The 25,519-nt window shown below is 35.4% G+C and overlaps 2 protein-coding genes across 2 annotated transcripts in view; one reads left to right on the top strand and one right to left on the bottom strand.

Annotated features, from left to right (window-relative positions):
• AGBL1 (AGBL carboxypeptidase 1) overlaps positions 1–25,519 on the bottom strand; it is a 1,247,389-nt gene that overhangs the window by 778,713 nt on the left and 443,157 nt on the right. The gene's annotated exons all lie outside the window — the stretch shown is intronic.
• LOC128663351 (uncharacterized) overlaps positions 8,684–25,519 on the top strand; it is a 172,324-nt gene continuing 155,488 nt past the window's right edge. Inside the window, exon 1 of the mRNA XM_053717647.1 lies at positions 8,684–8,711. The gene's annotated coding sequence lies outside the window, so the exon portion shown is untranslated. The remainder of the gene's footprint in view (positions 8,712–25,519) is intronic.

Here is a 25,519-nt window from a genome sequence, read left to right as displayed (position 1 = left end):
TTTGCTAAGAGAAGCATTTCTTTTTGCTTGAATCTTCATATTGAAAAGTTTATTTTTGCATACTTTTGTGTAAAATTAAATAAAAATGTCAACATACTTTCATAACTGCTAAATGTAGGCACCAATCAGCAAGCGCTACCCAGGGTACTGAACCAAAACGTGCCGGCTCCTAAGCTTCCAATCCTGCTTTTTCAAATAAAGATATCAAAAGACTGAAGTAAAATTGATAATAGTTGTAAATTAGAAAGTTGCTTAAAATTACATGCTTTATCTGAATCATGAAAGAAAAATTTGGGTTTCATATCCCTTTAAGGGTGTTAAAGTCGGATGAATGCATTTGAAATTGGCATGATTTTGAAAAACCTGTGATAACCCCCGTGATTAATATCTGAAGGCCATTGTGTGGATTGGAATAAAGGCGAATTCTGGCATCACACATGCTATCACTTCAATCACATCAATGACATCAATGACATAACCCTTTACATGATATATGACCTCATCAATATACATTATTTCTGACATCACACAACATAATTTTTTTTAAATGGATTTAAAACCTTAAAGCTATTTATCATGAATGTTGAAAGTATTTCATTATTTTCACATCTACATACAAATGATCACTTACAAATTATTGATGTTGAAAGGGACATGAAACCCACTTTTTTTCTTTTATGGTTTAGGTAGAACATACAATTTTAAACAACCTTCTAGTTTCCTTCTATTATCAATTTTGCTTCATTTTCTTGGTATCATTTGTTGAAAGAGCAGCAAAGCACTACTGGTTTCTATCAGAACACATGGTTGAGACAATGACAATTGGTATATATATATATGCAGCCACCAATCAGCAGCTAGAACCTAGGTTCTTTGCTGCTCTTGAGTTGATCTTTCCTTGATAAACATTTCAGCAAAGGATAACAAGAGAAGAAAGCAAATTAGATAATAGAAGTAAATTGGAAAGTTGTTTAAAATTGTATTCTCTATCTGAATCATGAAAGAAAATGTTTGGGTTTCATGTCCCTTTAATTGTATTATCTACTGAAGAAAACAATGTTTCCCCTTATTCTTTACATACAAGAAGAAAATAATAATTTGTTCTATACATTTTATCAATAAGATAGTATGTTATATGTTGTTATTTTTTCATGAAAATGATGGCATTAAAAGGGACACTGCAATGTAAATGTATGTGTTCCCAATGACTTGCTATACAGATGTGTACTATTTATTATATGTAATGGAAATTGCTTTTTATACTATCAATTGAAATAGTTGGTGTTGCTTACTGAAACCACAACTATAAAAAATTAGCAATTTTACAGTACAGTGTCCCTTTAATGCATCATATGGCTGTGGGGTTAATAAAGGCATATTGGTTGCTCAAAATAATGCCTTTGTGGCTTACTTCATACTAGTATATTAACCATTAAAAACCATAAAAATAGTTGTTGGTCCCATCAGACAACAAAGAATATAAGACGGCAAGCTATAGTGGCAGTGAAACTGTTACTTCTCTTCTAGCCATCAGGATTTATAGCAATATGTTTAGTGTTCTTTTCTTTTAGATCAAGTTATCATTGCTAAAGAACACATATTTCAAATATGGTTCCAATTACTATTCTGAACATTCTGGCATTGCATCAGCATCATGCTTCTTTATATTTCTCCATCTATATATCTGATTCTACTAAGGAAATGAAAAGCAAAGGTAATATGCTACACTTGTCTTAATCTCTACTAGCATCCAGCACATCGAGAACTGCCTGGCTCTGCTAATAGTTCACTGAAGTTTGCAGTTCAAGCTGAGTGGATACGTGTCAGCACAAGGCATAAATATTAACTGTTTGGTTTTCACTACATGTTGCTCATCTTTTTTTATCCCTAGTCTGATCTGATATTGATGAGAGCCAAGTGGCTTGGTAAATTTCCATTTTCCTTAGGTTTATTGGCTTTCTCCTATTGCTATTCATGGTTTCCATCTATAAAGCAATTTTGTTGTTAGACACATATCTAGTGAATGAAGCTCCCCAATACACACACATAAACACGCGTGTGCATGCGCACACATACAAGCGCACACATATACTTCAAGAATTGTTATTGTTCTTGGAAACTCTCTCAATCATTTTATAAAGTTTTCTTTATTTCACATAGAGTAGATAATATCTTCAGTGTTAAAAAAGGATATTAAAGATGATATTGATAAATCCCTGACAGGATTCCATTCTGAATTTCTCATGATCTCTGAACTAACAGTAAAATCAGTGAGATTTAACCCCTTCAGTGCAGACAAGGGCTGCTGTTGTAATGCACACTGTGCCCTGACAACATGTTCTCCTTCTGTGGTATCCTCCTTCAGATCCCTCCATTATGCAGCTAGTAAAGAAGACTGCAGTCTCCTTAACCATCCGTGGCTGAGGAAAGAGCTCCCAATGACATCACCAGGGGGCTGATGAGCTAAAGCTCTCTGCTCAGATGAGATGATCTAAAATGGTCCTCCACGCAAGAAAATCCCTCACAGGATTCTTAAAAGGCAGATTTTGCTGCACCATTTTTGCGTTCCCCGCATTTCTGTTTATGAAGGAGAGACATGACTAGTGCAATATAGCACTGCATGACATGAGAATTCTGTTACCGCTACACTGTGTGCTTTGTATTTTAAAATTACTTTAGACTTAATATTATGTCCATTAAGTTGTATTACATTTAAGCTTTGCCCATTTTCTATTTTAACACATTTATATTATGTATACAGCAGTGAATTTAGGAGTTTGATTTTACAAATTCTTATGTTTTGCAAGTTTTTGTATATTTTTTTATCATTTATGTGTATCTTTCAAAAACTAAATTGCACTTTTTATTTATTCTATGTAAAATAAAACTGACAGCTTCAGAAAGTGGGAGGGACAGGGAGTACCCAGGCTTTGTCTGAATCTCTCTCTCTCACAATTTTCATAATATGCTCTAAGCTTTTTATACCTTCATGTCTCACTAATTTATCTCGCCAGCTGTATGCGGATGGTTTCTTTAAAATTCACAATAAACTTGTTTAACTAAAAGAAAAGTAATGTATACTAAAATAGAAGCAAATCCAAGTTAAATTGTAGTGAAATCATTTCAGTTTTATTTGTATTTGCTGCAAACTGAAAATGTATATCAGTTTTAGGTGCTCACCAATTAAAGGGACAACATTAAACCCATTTCTTTCATGATTCAGACAGAGCATACATTTAAAAAAAAAAAAAAAACCTCTCCAATGTACTTCTATTATCTAATTTGCTTTCTTTTAGTAGCCTTTGTTTAAAAGCATACCTAGGTAGGCTCCTGAGCAGCAATGCACTATTGAGAGCTAGCTGCTGATTAGTGACTGCACATATATTCCTCTTGTGTTCAGCTGATATGTTCAGCTAGTTCACAGAAGTGCCTTGTTGCTCCTTCATCTAAGGAAACCAAGAGAATGAAGCAATATTGATAATAAAAGTAATTGTATGCTCTACCTGAATCATGAAAAAAAAATTGTTAGATTCTGTATCTGAGAGTGCCATTACGTTTTATGGGCACAATGAACAAAGATTCTTCATCTTGGAGAAAAATTATAGTGCAGACTTCACAGGAGCTGAAATTACTGAATCCTTTTAGAAACAAGGACGGAAACTTGGAACTCCCAGAGAGATTAGAGCTGCCTTCTATAGAAAAATATTATGCTTTCTGGGATAAAGAATCTCACAGGGGAGAATGAGGTAAAGAGGTGAGCGCATTACACTGATATACATTTTCAGTTTGCAGCAAATACAAATTAACCTTACATTTTTTTACTACAGTTTAACTTTCATTTGCCTCTAGTTTAGTATACATTAATTTCACCTGCCCCACCTGCATACAACTGGTTTGAAAAATCAGTGATACCTGTTAGTGTAAAAATGTGCCACATAATCTAGCCCTATCTGTTTTGTGAGAAATGAGGACAGGTTTGAAAACCAGTGCTCTATCTGAATAATTTAAAAAGTTTCATTTTGACTTTTGTGACTCTTTAATTGATAGCATTCAATATGTGACAAAGAAAACATCACTTGTGCAAGGATTTTATAGGTATACATATGAGCTGGCAAGTGTATGTTATATCATATGCACTGATGATCTAAATATTTGACATATACAGCTTTATTTCAGACTTCAAATTCTCAGTTTATATTTTATATTTTTACCTTGATCATGTTTTACCTAATCAACCAGAAAATATTTCAGTACTCTAACCCCAAATTTAGATTCAGATATAAGAAAAATATTCATAAAAAAAAACCAATATGCTTCAATAAGAAGTACATTTCTCTTATTGATTATCTCTTTTATTTTGATACATGCATTTGATCAGAGCAAGGATGTTTTACATGTCAAGCTGGAGATAAAAAAAGGTGATCTGATGTCTGTGCAATCTAGTCAACTACATTTCACAGCTTCTATTCTTTTTTAAACAGATATACAAGTATGATAATAAATACTTATTTTTTCATTATCATTAATGAATTATGATGGGTTTTTCTTTACTTTTTTGTTGTTGTTAGTATGATATGGACCTTTAAATGAGTGCTAATTTTTTTCATATGCCAATTTAAAATTTTATAGGGGACTAACTTTATGAATGTAAAAAATGCAAATCTAGCCCAGAAGAACAAATAGATTTCTTATTATAGATGCCGTAATAGAAACAACAGACTTTTAAGGTTTGTCTTTGAACTATTTTGACACTGAAAGGAATTTAAGAACTTTTACACCTGGATTGAGAATCGTTAATATTTTACCTTACAAAACACATTATTTAAAGGGACACGGAACCCAAATTTTTTCTTTCATAATTCAGATAGAGCATGCAATTTTAAGCAACTTTCTAATTTACTTCTATTAATAATTTTAATTCATTCTCTTGCTATATTTATTTGAAAAAGAAGACATCTCAGCTAAGGAGCCAGCAAATGTTTGCTTCAGGACCATGGACAGCACTTGTTTATTGGTGCTGACCAATCAGCAAGGACAACCCAGGTTGTTCACCAAAAATGGGCCGGCATCTAAACTTACATTCTTGCTTTTCAATCAAACATACCAAGAGAATGAAGAAAATTTGATAATAGGAGTAAATTAGAAAGTTGCTTAAAAATGCATGCTCTATGTCAATCATGAAAGAAAATTTTTGAGTACAGTGTCCCTTTAACTATTTAACACCTAAGTTATACTGTCAATGCTATATACATAAATGTGAACACTTGCGTGTAGGTATAGGCTTTTCTTTCATAACACAAGACTAAGGGGCCGAATTATCAAACGGCGGGCAGACATGATTCGCTGTGGCAAATTATGTCTGCTGACATCGCTAAATGCCGACAGCATATGCTGTTGGCATTTAACATTGCACAAGCATTTCTGGTGAAATGCTTGTGCAATGCCACCCCCTGCACATTAGCGGCCAATCAGCTGATAGCAGGGGGTGTCAATCATCCCGATCGTATCTGATCGGGATTATTGCTGTCTGCCACCTCCGAGGTGAAGGCTGAGTTAAGGAGCAGCGGTCTTATGACCGCTGATCCTTAACTTAAGTTTTCGGGGAGCAGAAAACTTTGGGGGTAGATTGCAACATATATATATATGAAACAGTGTCTTATTCCCCAACCCAAAAAATAAAAAATATATGTATATATACAACATACATTTGGCACCCTGAAACCGTTGATTGCTGTTAGTGAGAGTGTGTTCTTGATCCAGGATTTTATAAATATTGTAACATAATAATATAATACATATTAAATGTATAGATCATAGATAGATAGATATTATATGATTGCTACCTAATTATAATATGAGACAGAAAACATGTTTTTTTTATAAGCATTAAAGGTGGAAAATGTTTTTATATTACTAAAGTGTGCCATTACTCTAATTTTAAGGTAGTGACTTCCTGTCCAGTGATCTAATTAACAGTTAAGACTGAGCCAGACAGACAGTATGATCAGCTAACATAATGGAAGCACAAGTGTGGGCCTAGAGGGAGCGATTTAAGAAAAACAAAGAGAGACAAACCTAGGTCACCTGTCTCAGAACATTCCGATTTATTAGTCTGACGAGACACAACAGAGAGAAATATATGCTCAATTCATCTCTCATATGGCAGCAGATATTACTTTGTCAATCTGATCTGAGACGTTTTTATTCCATTTAACCATTAACTACTGTTAATGGAACAGTCTATTTATATTCCCTTTGGCAATAAAAGATAAGTTGCACTTTGAAAAAATGTCCTATTTACTTTAAATTGAAATGTACTCTGAGAGTTCACTGAAAACAATAAAGACAGATTTAATTGGGAAACGATCACTAGCTAGAAAGGCAAGGGAGCATTTAGCAACTTGAAGCCTACTTAAAGTCATAATATATTTTATATAACTCTCAATGACGGCAACTTTTGTTAATGCCAAAGTTTTCAACCAAGTAAACAAATCTCAGGGCTTAAGACTTCAGTTAATGGAAAAGATAAAATACTTCCTTGCATGAAGTGTGGCATAGGGTATCATATTGTAATTTACATTAAGTGAGGACTTAATTGGGCATAATAAAGAGACATACAAGTCATAATTATAAGGTCACGATTTAGGTACAGTGTATAATTTGATAAACCTTTTCAATTGACTTCCTTTTGAGCACTAAGTGTATAATATTATTAAAACATTGTTGTAGACACGTGTGTAATATTTAGCCTACCCCAGTATGCTCTCATGGAAAGGAACAAAGTTTCAAGAAGGAATTCCAAGAGAAATAGGTAAATGAAAGTAAAGATGTCTCTCTGAATCTTTAATGTTTAATTTTGATGTTCTTTAACAAGTTGTGAGCATATGATTGAGAGCTTAGACTTTGGCATTAAACACAGTTTTATACACTGATTTGTACAGTTATGTTTTTCTTAAAAATAAATAAATAAAATTATAATGCAAATATAACAATTTATATTTACATGCAAACATTATGATCAGTAGTATCAATACATTCTTACAGCCTCCACTACAAAACAAAACTTTGATTCCCTAGTATACTTAATTGAAAAACATACCTAAGGAGGCTCATGAACTTCAATACTCTACTGGGAGCTAGCTGTTGATTGGTGGCTGCACATATATGACCCTTTGCATTGACTAATTCATTGTCAAGCTAGCTCCCAGTAGTGAATTGCTGATCCTTCAATAAAGGCTTCCAAAAGAATGAAGCAAATGTGATGAAGTAATTGGATATTCATATGGTTTATCTGAATCAGGAATGATACATTTTGGGTTTCACATTTAATTGTGATTTCCATATCCATTTGGCCACCGACCTCTGCAATATTCTCTAAATATTTAACTGTTACTCATTATGAATAACCTCAATACAATGATCCCTTCCCCCAACTATCACATTGCGGTCACAACATTAACCTCTTTATGTAATTAACCTTTCATTATTAATCACAATTGTGTCCATTTGAGTACTGCTCTCTACCACTACAACAACCACCCTCTGCAGGGAGCCCATGGTAATCCCAAACTATGAGACTCATTAAAACATAAAAGATGCCCTCTTCCACTCTAAGACTCCTCCAGTTTAAAACCTACATTGAACCTCCAAATCCACATATAGGACTCTCATTCAAAATATAAGTTCCTATCTAAATACTAGTTTCAGCATTATAAAGATGCTTTTTCATCAAAGCCACTGTTCCTCCTTTTTAACCCTGCAAAAATGTTGATTAAGTTTAACTCCTCATATTCAGCCACTTCCAGAAATGTTCTCTTGCAGTAATTTGCCTCAGTGTGGAAAGAATTATCTGGTAGATTATGGCAAACTGTCTGATTAGGCAATCAGGGCTAGGTGAAAGGTTCAGCATCAAAGCTGAACCCCTTGCAGTAATATAAATTGAATAAAGATTTCCAAATATTTGTTTTTGAAAGGTATTATGTTGGTGGATTAATGGGGAAGATGTAAAGTAGAAGGGGTATTCTAGCAAATATGATATTAATTAGGTATAAGGGGTGATCAGGGAATTCTGGCAGATATTGGGTGAATCACTTAATGCAATGGAGGTAGTGGCAAATTGTTTCCAAATTTAAACTTTCATTAGTTCTCAAATATTAAATATGATGCTTAAATATCTGAACCATGTTACTTTACTTTTTATAATTAGGAATGATGAAAAAATTAGTGTTATTTAATACTATAACATCCATGACTAGATCTTATTTATTAAAAATACTCTGTTTTATTAAAAAAGACTCTCCTGTCATAGGTGGTAAAGCTTAAGTAGTTGACATCTATTCTTACTGGTGGTGTCAGACAAGCAAATTTTACTAGGCTTATTCTTTTCCAGTTGAAAAAGTTAGCAATTTATTTTGTTATCATTCAAATTTATGAGGATTTATTTAAAAAGTTTCTATAGAAATATCAGCTTTTATTAAAACCTACTTCTGTGGTGCATACAATACTAAGAAACAAAAACCTGCAAAATACTAAAAAACATCTGTTTTTTCAATAAATCTTTTTATGAGCTGTGCTGACTTTCTTTTAATATGTGTTTATCCCCCTGTTTATAAACATAAATCATTGTGCTCCTTTATGTGACTCAATCAAGGCTTTGCTCCGTTTTTCCTAGGCAGCTGGTAAATCACAGACCACCGGGGATCTATATAAAGGTACAGCCGTAAAGCATACACATATATGGAATGTCCAATGTCAGAAATGACAAAATTCAAATGACTAAAAAAAAAAAGCCTTGAGCTGAAGCTTGCTAACACAAGTGAAAGTCTCTGCCCCTTAAATTTGCATGTGGAAATGTTACATCAGGATACATTTGGGAAAACTCACATCTTCCTAAAATATAACAAATAGTGATTTCACTCCCAAATCGTATCCACCTTTCTTTTAAGTTATAGGGGTCGATCCGATAAAAATCGTCGCCCGCAAAAGCCGGCGACGCCAATAATTGCGCGGATTTGGTATCCTATATACGGCGTAAGCTAGAAGTTACGCGCGTATATTTCTGCCGTCGCCCGCAGTTTTTTGGGCCATAGGCAGGTATACCAAACCCGCGCAGTTTGGTATCCAATATGCAGCGTAAGGACTTACGTGGCGAAAATGGAGAAAACTTACTCCATTTTCACCTCGCCACAAAAAGCAGCCGTAAGAAGCCTTACGCTGACTATTGGAGCCCCGTAACTTCCTAAACTGGCTGCTAAAATAAACCTAACACCTAACGCATGCGCAATGTCTATCTCCCTGTCAACCGCGATCTGCTAAAATAAACCTAACACCTAACGCATGCGCAATGTCTATCTCCCTGTCAACCGCGATCTGCTAAAATAAACCTAACACCTAACGCATGCGCAATGTCTATCTACCTGTCAACCGCGATCCCCCCCCCCCGAAATCCCTAATAAAGTTATTACCCCCTAAACCGCCGCTCCCGGACCCCGCCGCCATCTACATAAACTAACCCCCTACTGTGAGCCTCTAAAACCGCCGCCATCATACCTTATCTATCCCCTAATCTGACCCCTTACACCGCCGCCACCTATATAAAAATTATTAACCCCTAATGTAAGCCCCTTACACCGCCGCCATCTCTATTAAAATGATTAACCCTAATTTAATCTACCTACCCGCCGCCAGCTATATTATCTATATTAACCCTAAGTATATTATAGTTAATATAGGTATTACATTATATATATTAACTATATTAACCCTAATTATATTAGGGTTAATATAGTTAATATAGTTACTATAGTATTTATATTAACTATATTAACTCTATCTAACCCTAACTAAATTTATATTAAATTAATCTAATTCATTTATAAACTAAAATATTCCTATTTAAATCTAAATACTTACCTATAAAATAAACCCTAAGATAGCTACCAATATTATTAATAATTACATTGTAGCTATGTTAGGGTTAATATTTATTTTACAGGTAAATTGTTAATTATTTTAACTAGGTATAATAGATATTAAATAGTTATTAACTATTTAATATCTACCTAGTTAAAATAATTACCCAATTACCTGTAAAATAAATCCTAACCTAAGTTACAAATACACCTACACTATCAATAAATTTAATAAACTACTAACATCTATCTAAAAATACAATTAAATTAACTAAACTAAATTACAAAAAAAAACAAACACTAAATTACAAAAAATAAAAAAAAGATTACAAGATATTTAAGCTAATTACACCTATTCTAAGCCCCCTAATAAAATAATAAACCCCCAAAATAAAAAAAAAATCCCTGCCCTATTCTAAATTCAACAAATTTCAAAGCTCTTTACCTTACCAGCCCTTAAAAGGGCCTTTTGTGGGGCATGCCCCAAAGAATTCAGCTCTTTTGCATACAACAAATACAATACCCCCCCCCCATTACAACCCACCACCCACATACCCCTATTCTAAACCCACCCAAACCCCCCTTAAAAAAGCCTAACACTACCCCCCTGAAGATCTCCCTACCTTGTCTTCACCACACCGGGCCGAACTCCTGATCCGATCCGGGCGATGTCATCCTCCAAGCGGCAAAGAAGAATTCTTCCTCCGGCGACGTCTTCCTCCAAGCGGCAGCAAAGTCTTCATTCTTCCGGCGGCATCTTCAATCTTCTTTCTTCGCTCCGCCGCCGCGGAGCATCCATCCCGGCCGACTGCTGAACTTGGAATGATGTACCTTTAAATGACGTCATCCAAGATGGCGTCCGCCGAATTCCGATTGGCTGATAGGATTCTATCAGCCAATCGGAATTAAGTTAAAAAAATCTGATTGGCTGATTGAATCAGCCAATCAGATTCAAGTTCAATCCGATTGGCTGATCCAATCAGCCAATCAGATTGAGCTCGCATTCTATTGGCTGTTCCGATCAGCCAATAGAATGCAAGCTCAATCTGATTGGCTGATTGGATCAGCCAATCGGATTGAACTTGAATCTGATTGGCTGATTCAATCAGCCCATCAGATTTTTTTAACTTAATTCCGATTGGCTGATAGAATCCTATCAGCCAATCGGAATTCGGCGGACGCCATCTTGGATGACGTCATTTAAAGGTACATCATTCCAAGTTCAGCAGTCGGCCGGGATGGATGCTCCGCGGCGGCGGAGCGAAGAAAGAAGATTGAAGATGCCGCCGGAAGAATGAAGACTTTGCTGCCGCTTGGAGGAAGACGTCGCCGGAGGAAGAATTCTTCTTTGCCGCTTGGAGGAAGACATCGCCCGGATCGGATCAGGAGTTCGGCCCGGTGTGGTGAAGACAAGGTAGGGAGATCTTCAGGGGGGTAGTGTTAGGCTTTTTTAAGGGGGGTTTGGGTGGGTTTAGAATAGGGGTATGTGGGTGGTGGGTTGTAATGGGGGGGGGTATTGTATTTGTTGTATGCAAAAGAGTTGAATTCTTTGGGGCATGCCCCACAAAAGGCCCTTTTAAGGGCTGGTAAGGTAAAGAGCTTTGAAATTTGTTGAATTTAGAATAGGGCAGGGAATTTTTTTTATTTTGGGGGTTTATTATTTTATTAGGGGGCTTAGAATAGGTGTAATTAGCTTAAATATCTTGTAATCTTTTTTTTATTTTTTGTAATTTAGTGTTTGTTTTTTTTTGTAATTTAGTTTAGTTAATTTAATTGTATTTTTAGATAGATGTTAGTAGTTTATTAAATTTATTGATAGTGTAGGTGTATTTGTAACTTAGGTTAGGATTTATTTTACAGGTAATTGGGTAATTATTTTAACTAGGTAGATATTAAATAGTTAATAACTATTTAATATCTATTATACCTAGTTAAAATAATTAACAATTTACCTGTAAAATAAATATTAACCCTAACATAGCTACAATGTAATTATTAATTATATTGTAGCTATCTTAGGGTTTATTTTATAGGTAAGTATTTAGATTTAAATAGGAATATTTTAGTTTATAAATGAATTAGATTAATTTAATATAAATTTAGTTAGGGTTAGATAGAGTTAATATAGTTAATATAAATACTATAGTAACTATATTAACTATATTAACCCTAATATAATTAGGGTTAATATAGTTAATATATATAATGTAATACCTATATTAACTATAATATACTTAGGGTTAATATAGATAATATAGCTGGCGGCGGGGTAGGTAGATTAAATTAGGGGTTAATCATTTTAATAGAGATGGCGGCGGTGTAAGGGGCTTACATTAGGGGTTAATAATTTTAATATAGATGGCGGCGGTGTTAGGGGCTCACTTTAGGGGGTTATAGATATAATATAGCTGGCGGCGGGGGTACGGGAGCGGCGGTTTTAGGGGTTAATAATTTTATTAGGTTGCGGCGGGGTAAAGGAGCGGCGGTTTAGGGGTTAATAGCATTTTTATTGTTAGGCTAGTGAGGGGGGATAGCGGATAGAGGGTTAGACAGTGCGGGCTATGTTAGGGAGGCGTGTTAGACAGTGCGGGCTATGTTAGGGAGGCGTGTTAGACAGTGCGGGTGTTTTAAACTTTAGTCAGGTTTTATAGGCGCCGGCAGTTTCTAACGTGGCGCAAGTCACTGGCGACGCCAGAAATTTGTATTTACGCAGATTTCTGGACATCGCTGGTTTGTGAGACTTACGGCACGTTAGCATCTGACGGCGCCATATATGGGATAGCTCGAGTTGCGAGCTGAAACTGCGGGCGACACCGGTCTCCTCGCTTGCGCCGCAAACTGCGATCGATATCGGATCGCGCCCATACTGTTTAGTTTATAAAATATTAGGATATTATACATGTAATCTGTCCTTCCATGCTTATGTAAAAAAAGTCTTATTTTCTTTTCTTTTAAAGAAATATGGAGAGAATTTATATAAATCTAAATAATTCCTAGGCAGAGAACACAGGATGCGTAACACCTATTGTAGATTCGAACCCCACTGAAGACTTTTCAATTTTAATTTGTGTATTTAATATTCATTCATTACATGGGAAGAAGCTACAGAAGCTATTGATCAGAACCCAAACTCAACTGCCATACTCTTCTGAAAACCTGCACATATAGCATTAATGATCATTTTTAATTTCTGTTTTTTTATCACCTTGTAGTTAATATATATATAATAAATCTTCTATAAATACAATTATCAAGATCCATTGGCTCATTAAATTAATAGAAAAAGCTAATTAAAGGGATACTAAACCCAAATTGTTTCTTTCATAATTCAGATAGAGCATTCCATTTTAATCAACTTTCTAATTTACTCCTATTATCAATGTTTATTCATTCTCTTGGAATCTTTATTTGAAAAGCAGGAATGAAAGTTAGCACCTATATTGCGCTTGCTGATTGGTGGCTAAATGTAGCCACCAATCAGCAAGTGCTATTCAGGGTCTGAACCAAAAATGGCATGGCTGCTAAGCTTATATTCCTGCTTTTTGAAATAAAGCTACCAAGAGAATAAAGAAACATTGATAATAGTAGTAAATTAGAAAATTGCTTAAAATTGCATGCTCTGTCTGAATCATGAAATAAAAAAATTGGGTTTAGGATCCTTTTAATATGTAGAAAACTATGGTAAATACAGATTATTTTATCTACAATATAATACATTTCTCCAGCAGTCTATAATGTAGTATCTTCTGCAAATTAAAATCATGATCAAAATGAATGAAGTGTCAGTTTGACTCCATAAAAGTTAACCTACATAACAGTAGCATACTAGGATGTAAGACATTTTGAACTACTAACACAAAACAAATTACTCACTTATTATCATTGTTTTCAAAGGTCTTATTATCTGAAGTTGAATCTCTTGAATCAATGTTCACAAAAGAGATGCATCCTTCCAAATCAATTAGTACAATTAAGTATCACAATTCTTTAGAAATCCATTTCAATAAAAAAAAGAAAATAAATGCTTTGAAAATCTATATTAAAGTGTTAGCAGAATCTGATATGTCCTTCATTACTAAAACTGTCATGTTTAGCTTTCACAAGTTATTGAAATACAAGCTTCAGCCTTTGTAATTAACATTCTGTGCTTATTGGCGTGCAGATAGCAGCACAAGAATAATAAGTTGAAGTCAATAATTCATAAACTATAATGCATTATTAATCAATTATTGAGGCCTGAATTACTTTTAATGAGATTAAGATGATTTGAGCACTAAGCTGTTGAATTATATTGATTTAATCAATGCGGTTAATTAAACTGTGTACATTTTCTTAGGATCATTATTTCCAATATCCACCACAAGTGGATTCTTTGATATTTTACTCTCATGTGTTCTTCTACGGTGCTTGCATTCATCAAAATCATATTTAGAAGTCAGAAACCTCATTAAGTAAATTGCTAATTGAGTGTAAAAGGCCATTGGGGTGAATGTGTATATTTAATATCTAATACTATGTCAATAGTTCATTACACCGTGCTTTTCAAAAATGTTATTCATATTAAATGCTAAATTAATTAATCTGATTATCAAATTATGAATGCAAAGAATTGTTCTTCAAACTCCAAAATGAAAAATTGATTTTCACCTTTATTCTAAGCATTTTTATGAATATGAGACTAGAGATGCAAAAGATTGTTCAAATTCCAAAATGTATTCTGAATAAAACTGGAACTTAAGCACATATGATTGCCAAATCTTAAGCATTTTCTTTTATATAAAAAGGATTTGCAATTTTAGATTACAATTTAAATCCCAATGGCCTATAAATCCAGTATAGTTAATGTCAGGTATTGATTTATGGATTATTCTTCAAATTCTGAAATGTATACTGGATAAAAATTTGAGGACATCCCTTTGTATCTAAAGGACTTGAAAAATTTGATTAAATATGATTGGTATTGTTAAGCTCTAATAGTCCATGAGATCCCAGTGTTATTTTTGTCAGTAGTTGATTTATTCCTTAAATTTCAAAATGTGTTCTGGGAAAATGTTTGATCTTCGGCATATAAGACTGCCAAACCCTAAGAATTTACCATTGTCTTTAATGACATGAATTTTTAAATTAAAATATGAATGTTATTGTTAACTCCATACAGTCCATTAATAAAGTATCATGTGTCTGCTATTGATTTAGGCATGAAAATAATTATGGTTCAAATTCAAAATGTATATTTGATCAAAATTAGTACTTGGGTACACGTGAACTGCAAAACCCTGAGTATTTTACTTTGTATCTAAAGGACTTTAAATATTTGATTGCTATTTAATTTCTATAGTTGAAGCCTTATAGTCCATGAATTCAATATCATTTGTGTTGACTGCTGATTTGAGGAGGTAAAAGAATATAGTGGATACAAATTGGAACATTACCACATAAGACTGCCAAACCCTAAGGATTTTCCTATTTATTCAAACAACTTGAAATTTTAATTTAATAAATGTGTTATGGATAAACCCTGATAGTCCTTTAATCCATTTTCATTGTTGTTGGCCCTCAGTTTAGTAGTTATCTATTTCTTCACCAGGAGCCTTTATTGTCAATTTCTCTATATATTACAAACTTGTTATTCATTGTGCAGCCACAGAGTTAGATCTTACAAAATATGTTTAATTGAACTGATTACCCTGAAAATATCAAATAATAGAACATGATAATGCAGTATGTTTTGATTTAACTAAATTGACAAGAGCAAGTTTCTCTACAAAATATTGTACATATGTTTCCTATTTTATCTTTTAGCAAGAACATCTGTGAGTGAAGTTAAATACAATTATATAGTAACAACTTTTTCATTGATCAATGAATTTTGCATTTGAAACTTCACAACTCAGGCAATAATATGCTCAGTAATTAGAGAGCATGTGATCTTTAATAAATATAACAATGTCAAAAACAAACAATTCTCTGAATTGTTTTCTGTTTTTATTACTGAGATTTAAAATATCTTTAAATAATATTCAAAGGCTTCAATTCTGAAAATTAGTGTATTTTTTCAGTCTAGTAAACATTTTAAATTTTCAGGAAACATGTGCATGTATTTTAAAATCCTAATAAACAAAAATAATAACCACAAGTTAAAAGGCTTAGGGCCTGATTATCTAAAGCTCACTGGTCAGATGAGATGATCTAAAATGATCCTACAGCACTTAGATCCTTCACAAGATTCTAGAAAGACAAATCTTGCTATATTTCTCTCAGGGACGTTCCCTGCATTTACCTTTGTGATATGATAGTTTTACTACAATTACACTTTGTGGTTTGTATTTTAATGCATTTAGGTTCTGTCTACAATAGGGTATTTAGGCTTGTGATTTAAAAAAAATCTGATTATACTTTCAAAGTTTCTGTGTATCTTTAACAAATTAGGATTCTACTTTGTATATTTCTGTGTATCTTCCACAAATAACACCTGCACCTTGTGTCTGTTCAATATAAAATAAAAAGAAAGTGGGAGGGACAGAGGAGTTCCCTGGGCTGAATAGGGGAATTACTAAGGTAATGTATGTCTGACTCTCACAATTCTCTTGATATGCTCTAAGCATTTTACACATTCAGGTCTCACTGATATATTTTAGCAGAATTATGCAAATTAAGTATGTTTAAAATTCACAATACGCTTATTTAACTAACAATCTTTCTGATTGTGTTTATTTGCCCCCAATGCACTTTTTCCAACATTGGATAAATGACAATCCAAAAGATAACTTTAACTGGAAATGCAACTATAGAAAGTTGCAAAAAAGTGTACACACATTAGCACTCATACCTTGTATAGTTAGATTATATATGTTGCTGTGGTTAGTTTGTACGCAAGAAAAAACACATTAAAACATAAACTTTAATAAGATTGTTAAAAAAAATTGGGATCACTTAAGTATTAAATACTTATTAAAGTTTATGTTTCAATGTGTTTTTTCTTGCGTACAAACTAACCACAGCAACATATATAATCTAACTATACAAGGTATGAGTGCTAATGTGTGTACACTTTTTTGCAACTTTCTATAGTTGCATTTCCAGTTAAAGTTAATCAGTACACAGCACCTAAGGGCAACATTACCATTACTATTAAGGCCAACGCCGATACATTAATTAAGCCCCCCTTGTTATACCCATAGGAGTGCCCCCCCTCTTTTCTAATCCAAAAGATAACACCATTTCTGTATTGGAAAAAGATCAGATAGGATATCGGAAAAGTCAACCACAAAACGCACGACAACATTGGTTTTGGCGATTACAATCCTTCCAACCACACTTTATCAACTAAATAGCAACAAATATTAACACAAAAGACACATCAAATTCCAAAGGTACTTAATAAATGCTCTATACCCACATATGTACAGATGTCACACATCAACACCAGGTTTGAGACAATGTCATACATGAGTACCTATCAATACATCAGTACATATCAACACCTTTTTTTTTTTCATATTACTTATAGCTTCATGTGTCCCAGGGCCTAACAGCCCCACTTCTGTTACAAATACTACAATGAAATGTCAGATGCTTATACGCAACTCTATATATCCCATTTGTGATCTGTATACTGGTAAATTAATTATGATAACAAAATACAAAGTTTAGCAAAAAATTATATTTATATTTTTATTTCTTCAATCTCTTTTCATGATTCGAAAAGGAGTCATTGTCATACATTACCAAAAATAAATAACAATGACAAAAATGTATCACATTACACAAAGAAACTCCTGCCATATTGCCCGAAAATATTTAAAACACAGCCCCATAACTTAAACATACAAATAACATGATTTTTAAACACAAATGCATATGTATATTCTTTACACTGTCATATACTGCATGTGTAGCATTACACATTGACGAGCTACAAAACCAAGTAATCATGATCACTCCCAAACACCCCATGCATTCAGTGTCCTTCGTGGCCTCTAAGTGTATCTTTAAATGGTTTCCAAATGACGATGGAGCTGCAAATTGGTCATGTTGTCAAAGTTTGTGATAGGGATGCGATGTAATGCAAAAAAACGCTCCAATCTGTTGTATTGGATTTTAGTGTTTGTTGCTCAGTTGTGTTTCTTTCATGTATCAATTCAGTTTTTGGTAATCTACCTTTATCATTCGTTAAGGAAGCTAATGTGGTGAAATGGTGATTGAATATCATGTGAATAACCAACCATGGCTGTGTTTGACTCGGAAAGATTGTGATTATTTTGATAAAACAATAAAAAAAATCAGTTGATCCCCTTTTTCAATGCATGAATATCAGAAAATAAGAAAGGAATCAAGACCACAGTCAGATAAAACATTTAATCTTGCTTACAAAAGACATTGAATAATAAGACTCTGCTTATTCAGTACATGTAGGGTTGCCAGCTGTTCTCCACAAAAATACTGGAGATACACTATATGACTAGGCCCGATTGTAGGTGGGGTCAAGCAATGCCCCCCAAAGTCCCACACTTTTATTTTTTAACAGTTAAGCTGTCATTTACCTCTTGGCCAATTTTTTTCCCCTTTTTTTTCAGTAACACATAAAAATCAGTGATTTGACCCTCTTCTCTACCTCTTACTATTTTTTCTGCTCCATATTTGTAATGCATTGAGGCATAGGAGGTCCTTTACATTTAGTTAAAACTCACTAACTTTAAAAAAAACTAGACATTTAAATGTTCAGTATTTTTGTGAAGATTTTACTGGACAGCCTGCTAAAATACCAGACTGGGGGGGCGGAGCCTGACCGGGAAAGAAGATGGCAGCATAATTGTGCTGCTCCGTTCAGGACTATCTACAAAGGAGCTTTTAAACTACTGGAAAGCTAGTGAACAACCCCAGTCCGGTTGCGGTTATCATTCCAGACTGAAAGGAGGAAGAGATGAAACATCAGAAGTCCAGTAATGTGCACAAAAAGAGGAATTAGGGGAGAGGCCGCTCTGAGGAAGTTATGAGGAGGCGCCATTTTAACAGACAGCATGGGATGATACTGCAGCAGAGACAGGGGGAACTTGACTCTACTCTTGTCTATAAGTCTCATCGCAAGTAAAGTGTATCTCACTAGTAAGCAATATGCAAAATAGACATAATATAAATATCTAGAAGAGCCTCAAATGAACATCTGCAACGCAACATTTGCGATATTACTCTTATCAGATGCCTACACTGCTGTATATATATTTGACCCTTGATGCTGATCAATACTAATATGTGAGTTGGTGGGGATTGCAAGATGCTTACAGTAAGGACTTTATTACGCTAAACCTAATGAGCTGCAGAAACGCACATTAAATAAGTAGTGAATTTGAAGGTGACTCTGGTAATATAATGTATACTTTTAGAAGTAGAGGCTGACTTGGGACACTCCATTAACCCTAATATACACAGCTGAAGGAACACAGGAGACTTTGAAATAGCGAGATTCCTGCTGAATATCTGAGTCACCCCTACCTTCAGACAGTTTTTACAGATGAGGCTGCGGGGCCCAGTCGTGTATCTCATTTCAACAGTATATCTCTGAAAAGATAAGTACTACTCCTAAAGATCAAATCACATATTTGCCTCAATTAATGCCTTTGGAGAAACATACGTAATCATAACATTCAGAGACTGACACAGAGCACCTAATCCACTGCAAGATAAAGTTTGCATCACTACAGAGGACAACACTCTCAGGCATATTTCCTCGCTGCAGTAGAGATAAATAACATATTTGATAATGGCAACCAGGAAAATAAACAAGCCTACAACATCAGGGAAAGCAGCAGCAGCCAATCTTTTTTTTAAATCCTCTAAAGGGGAGAAAATAATGGAACCCCGAGATACAGAACAAGAGGAGGACATGGAAGCAGATTCAGACTCCCAGACATGTGACGCTGATTTAACCCCTGTCACAAGAGCGGATATTAAGACTTTGGTCTCTAAGAAGGATATTGATAAGAACTTTGAAAAAGTGTGGAACAATGGACTCCTTCCAAACCACCATCACCAATAGCATAACAGAAGTAAAACATGAGATACATGACTTGGGTACCAGAGTTTCGGCATTGGAGGATAATGAAAATAATGTGGAGGAAAAGGTGACTACTTTGACTCAAACAACACAAGACCTTCAACAAGAACTAGATCTGCTCCAGGACAAAATGGAGGATTTAGAGAATCGCTCACGCAGAAGCAATCTGAGGCTGAAGGGAGTCCCGGAAATCATAACGCAGTCAGACCTCCAGAACTACCTAAAACAACTATTTAGAGCAATCACTGGTTGCTCAGAAGAGGATAGCTTTCAGATAGAGAGGGCTCACAGGGCCCTAAAAGCAAAACCAAAGGGAGACTATCCACCCAGGGACGTGATAGTTAAGTTACTTCAATTCCCTGAAAAAGAAGCGATCCTTATGGCAGCCAGAAAAAACCCAACCTTCAAATATCAAGGTGCAGTCGTACAGTTCTACCAAGACCTATGTGTGCGTACCTTACAGAGGAGAGGATCACTCACACAACTGCTTCGAAAGTCCCAAATAAATTACCGCTGGGGATTCCCCTTTGCCTTAAATATTATACATGAAGGAAAAACCCTATCGATAAAAGATAGGAAGGATATCCCAGAGATCTGTGAATATCTGGGCTTAGATTCACCGGATCTATCACCCACTCTCAGCGATTCTGAAGCTGAACGTCAGACCCCAAATGAGGTCAATCATAAAAGAGCCAAGTGGGTTAAAGTCACCAAGAAGAAACCAAAATGATTCCTGAAAGTAAAGAAGTTCTACAACCCACGTGGCGCTTTCGCACATGACTTCACAGCAGGACAAGTTGCAGATGAGTATACAAAGTTTTTTGACATTGATCTTGTTTGCCTTCATCTATCCCCTAGGTAGAGACTAAGACACCCATGCTCAGGGTGAGAACCCATATCGGGATTTTCTTTATTCCTGTACACTAGGGAGTTGCCCCTCATACTGCAGTATAAACTGCTAACCCACAAGTTTAGATGCTTCTCTGGGTAATAATGATGATGCTGCAATGACTCTAAAGATATATTAAGAGACACTATATCTCTCCGAATACAACAACACTGAACATTATGAACTGTATCCAGAGACTTTGCTCGAAATTCACTAAAGTTTAGATAACCTTTGTTATTATTTTAGCTCCACATAAGCTACTTCAATAACCTGCACATAGCAGGCTGTTTACAATTTATTTTCTTTTGTAGTGTTCTCCCCCCCCTGTGTCTGTCTGTTCTTTTTTTTCTTCTTCTTTTTTCTTCTCTTCTATCTTTTCTTCTCTTTACAGGGGTAAGATGGACATCAAAGTTCTAATCGGGCGATAAGCCTGAACAATTGTTATATATGTTTTTCTAATTTGTTTCATTCACAGTTTGATATGTTAACAAGTTTTTTTATTGTTCATATTTACATGTTTGTGTGGCCTCTATATGCTTGTCAGACAGAGTACAAAGGTCAAACACCACAATACCCATCACTCAGTTACGGCACTGATAGCATACGAAGTGACAACGCCTTTAGTCCCCATGACCCATGACTTCATTGTTCTCTCACACAATGTGAGAGGCCTCAACACCAATATCAAACACAAGGTAGCCCTTACCCAATATATAAAGCTAAAAGCTAAAATTGTGTTTCTTCAAGAGACACATTTCACACAGACCTTGATCCCTAAATATTGGCATTGACAGTTCCCGACCCACTTTCACTCCACATTAGACCAGAAAAAGAGGGGTGTCTCAATACTTATACACTCTTCCCTACAATTTGAGACCTACGAGGTTATAAAAGACCCTGAGGGGAGATTTCTCATTGTTAGAGGTCGCATACAAGGTATGACAGTCACCCTTTGCAACGTATATGCCCCAAATGATGGCCAACACACCTTCTTTCACCATGTCTCTCATATGTTAACACAATGGTCTCACTCCAGAATAATACTTGGGGGTGATTTTAATATCAATATTACAACTCACTCTTCTAGGAAGTTAACTAAACCTTCAAACAAACACCTCAGACAACTATCAATAACAAAATCTATAAGGGAATCGATTTCAGAACATAACTTACTAGACACATGGGAAACACTATATGGTAACACAACAGATCATACATTTTACTCACACGCCCATAATAGCTATACAAAACTAGATTGCATATGGACTAGTCAAACCCTGATACCTAATATCATCTCCTACAATATCCACCCATGTGTCTGGTCGGACCATTCGATAGTCCAACTCACCTTGACAGGGCTAATTGATTTCCAACGCCAAAAATCCTGGACATTTGACCCATCTATACTCCAAAATGCACAATTTCACACTGAGATAGGGAGATTAATGAAGGAATACTGGTCTTCAAATGTTAGCTCCACTATCAATTCACTCAGCCCCTGGGCTGCGCATAAACCCTTTATACGTGGAATTCTGATAAAGGAGAAAGCCAGGATCATCACATTAGCAAATAAAAACATTAAGTAACTCCATTCAGATATTGCTATCTTAGAAACCCAACACAAAAACACATCTTCCAGTACAGTATTTAGAACCCTTCAAGCTAAGAGAAAGCTACTATCGAAAATCCTAAATGATTCGGCGATGAGAGCCCTCCAAAAACTAAAAGCTAATTATTTTTTACACTCTAATAAGCCCGATAGATATTTAGCCAATAAGCTACGTAATAGAACTAAATTATATTCGATAACTAATTTATATACCAAGGAGGGTACCCAAACTTCAAACCCCCAGGAAATAGCTAATATATTTGCTAATTATTATGAAATCTTATATGATGGGCAAAAAGTACAACATATTGACCAGACACAAAGGCTATTATCTCGATTTCTAAAACAAGCTAACCTCCCCACAATTACCCCTGAAGAAAATTATATCCTCAATGCAGAGATCACTACGCAAGAAATCCTCAATGTAATTAAAGATCTAAAATCAGGCAAAGCAGCGGGTCCCGATGGTCTACCTAGCGAGTACTATAAATTATTTAAAATATCCTTAATACCCCACTTACAAAAATTCTGCAATGATATAATGCTAGGATCCGACATTCCCACTGATTTGCTCTGAGCCAAAATTATAGTTATCCCTAAGCCAGGTAAAGATCCTACTCGGTGCCAAAGCTATAGACCCATATGTTTGATTAACCAGGATCTTAAGATCCTGACAAAAATATTGGCAAACAGACTCCAGACGATATTACCCCGCCTGTTTCATCCCGACCAGGTGGGCTTTATTAAGGGTAGGGAAGCCCCAGACAATGTCCGCAGAACCATAGACTTAACTGAACACCTGAGAAGAAAGGGGACGCCTTCTCTGCTCCTCTCCTTGGATGCGGAGAAGGCGTTCAATCGTATAGACTGGACCTATATGTTTCAGGTGCTCACAACAATGGGTTTTGTGGGATCGTTTATAAAAGCACTAAAAGGGATATATTCAAATCCTAAAGCCACGATTAGCGCAGCAGGATATATGTCTAGGACCATAAACATACAAAACGGAACAAGACAGGGGTGCCCCCTCTCACCACTCCAATTTGCCTTATGCATCGAACCCCTAGCGGCATCCATTAGAAATGCAAATGATATTAAAGGAGTGAGGATCCGCAACTCAGAATATAAGCTTTCGCTTTTTGCGGACGATATTTTATTGACCCTAACAGACCCATTTGGCTCTCTGACTAATCTCTACCGGGTCTTACATGATTTTGCGGAAATCTCAGGATATAAGGTGAATGTTGACAAATGTGAAGCTTTACCATTAGCATTAACCCCTCGCGCAAAAAAACTAATTGAAATCAACTTTAATATAAAATGGGTTAGGGACTCTCTCACCTATTTGGGGACAAAAATTTCAGATACCTATGACAGCTTATATAAACTAAACTATACCCCACTCCTACAATCCTTTAGGCGAGATCTTAGATCTTGGAAAAGGAACACCTTTTCATGGTATGGCCGCCTATCGTCCATAAAAATGAATGTTCTCTCGAGGATCTTATACCTCTTTAGAGCACTCCCGATCAGGGTCCCTCCCTCGGAGCTCCAGAAATTACAATCAGAGTTAATCTCCTTTTTAAGAGGAGATGGTACAGCAAGGATAGCCTCCACAACATTGACTAGACACAGACGCTTGGGAGGAGTGGGAGTGCCGAATTTACAAAACTACTATTTAGCAGCTAGAATAGCTCAAGCCTCACTCCTTCATAAACCTCTGCAGGAGGTTGTCTGGGCAAAAAATGAGTCCGATAGTATAGAATTAGATCACACAGATGACCTTTTGTGGGACTCCGGAGGGGACCCATCTTGGGAGAATCTTAGTCTACCTTCAACAATGGACACACTTTTCCACTGGAAGCAGCTAACCAAACACCCAACAGTACTCCCTCCTGGGACGTGGGCTAAATCGATAAGATTCTTATTACCTAGGGAAACTCACAGATTAATAGATAAATGGGCCAACAAAGGGCTCTACAGGGTGGCGGATTTTCTCACCCAATCTCAGATAATTTCATACAATAACTTGCAGGAACAAATAACCCCACACAAGCTACACTGGTTCTTATACCTCCAAATCTCCTCTGCCCTCAATAAACATAGGATCTCCCACGGGAAACACTCACCCACTACTCTAGAACGAATATGCTCAAATCCGACCAGAGAAAAGCAACTCATATCTAGACTGTACATGATGATTCAGGATATACACTATACCGATAAATCGTCTATAGTATTGAAATGGGAAGAGGATGGGGCTGATCAACTTTCAAAAGATGAATGGGACCAATTATATTTTGAATCATGCAAGGGCCTTATTAGTGCAGACCTTAGAGATAATTCAATAAAAACAGCGTTTAGGTGGTATCTTACACCCCTAAAAACGTCACATTACTCTGTAAACAAATCCAAATTATGCTACAGAGCCTGTGGGATACAGGGGTCTTATAGACACATGTGGTGGGACTGTGAACCTATCAAAAATATATGGCAGATGGTTAATGGCCTCCTTAGCAGAGTACTAGATGAACAGATAGTACTAACCATTGATCAAGCACTCCTTCACAGACGATTTCCCAATTTGAACCCAGGCATTAATAAGTTCATTAAAATAATTTGTACGGCCACTAGAGTTTGCATAGCAAGACACTGGAAGGAGGGACCACCTATTTGGAGAGAGGTTCTAGACAAAATACAAGATATCTACACCACATATGAAAGGGTAGTATGGATACAGGGGGACACAGAAAAATTCAATAAAATATGGTTCTACTGGATAATGCACAATACTTCAGTGGAAGGGTAGTGGACACTACAAATAGGAGACTTTGACGGAAAACTTAAATACTCTGTAAATATAGACATGACTAGGCCAAACGACAAATTCAAATTAAGCTACGTAAGAAACTAACTCACAACACAGACATAGTTATTGTTTAATTTTGGTTTATTTTTATTTTTGTTTTGTTTTTTGTTTTTTTGGGTTTTTTTTTTTAATAGGTTGTATAATTTTGTTTACTTATAATACCTGATATAGATTTTTGCTAAGGTAA

Source organism: Bombina bombina, chromosome 6 (assembly GCF_027579735.1).
Source record: "Bombina bombina isolate aBomBom1 chromosome 6, aBomBom1.pri, whole genome shotgun sequence".
In the NCBI taxonomy this organism is placed as follows: domain Eukaryota; kingdom Metazoa; phylum Chordata; class Amphibia; order Anura; family Bombinatoridae; genus Bombina; species Bombina bombina.
This window is presented reverse-complemented; position numbering and strand designations above follow the sequence as displayed.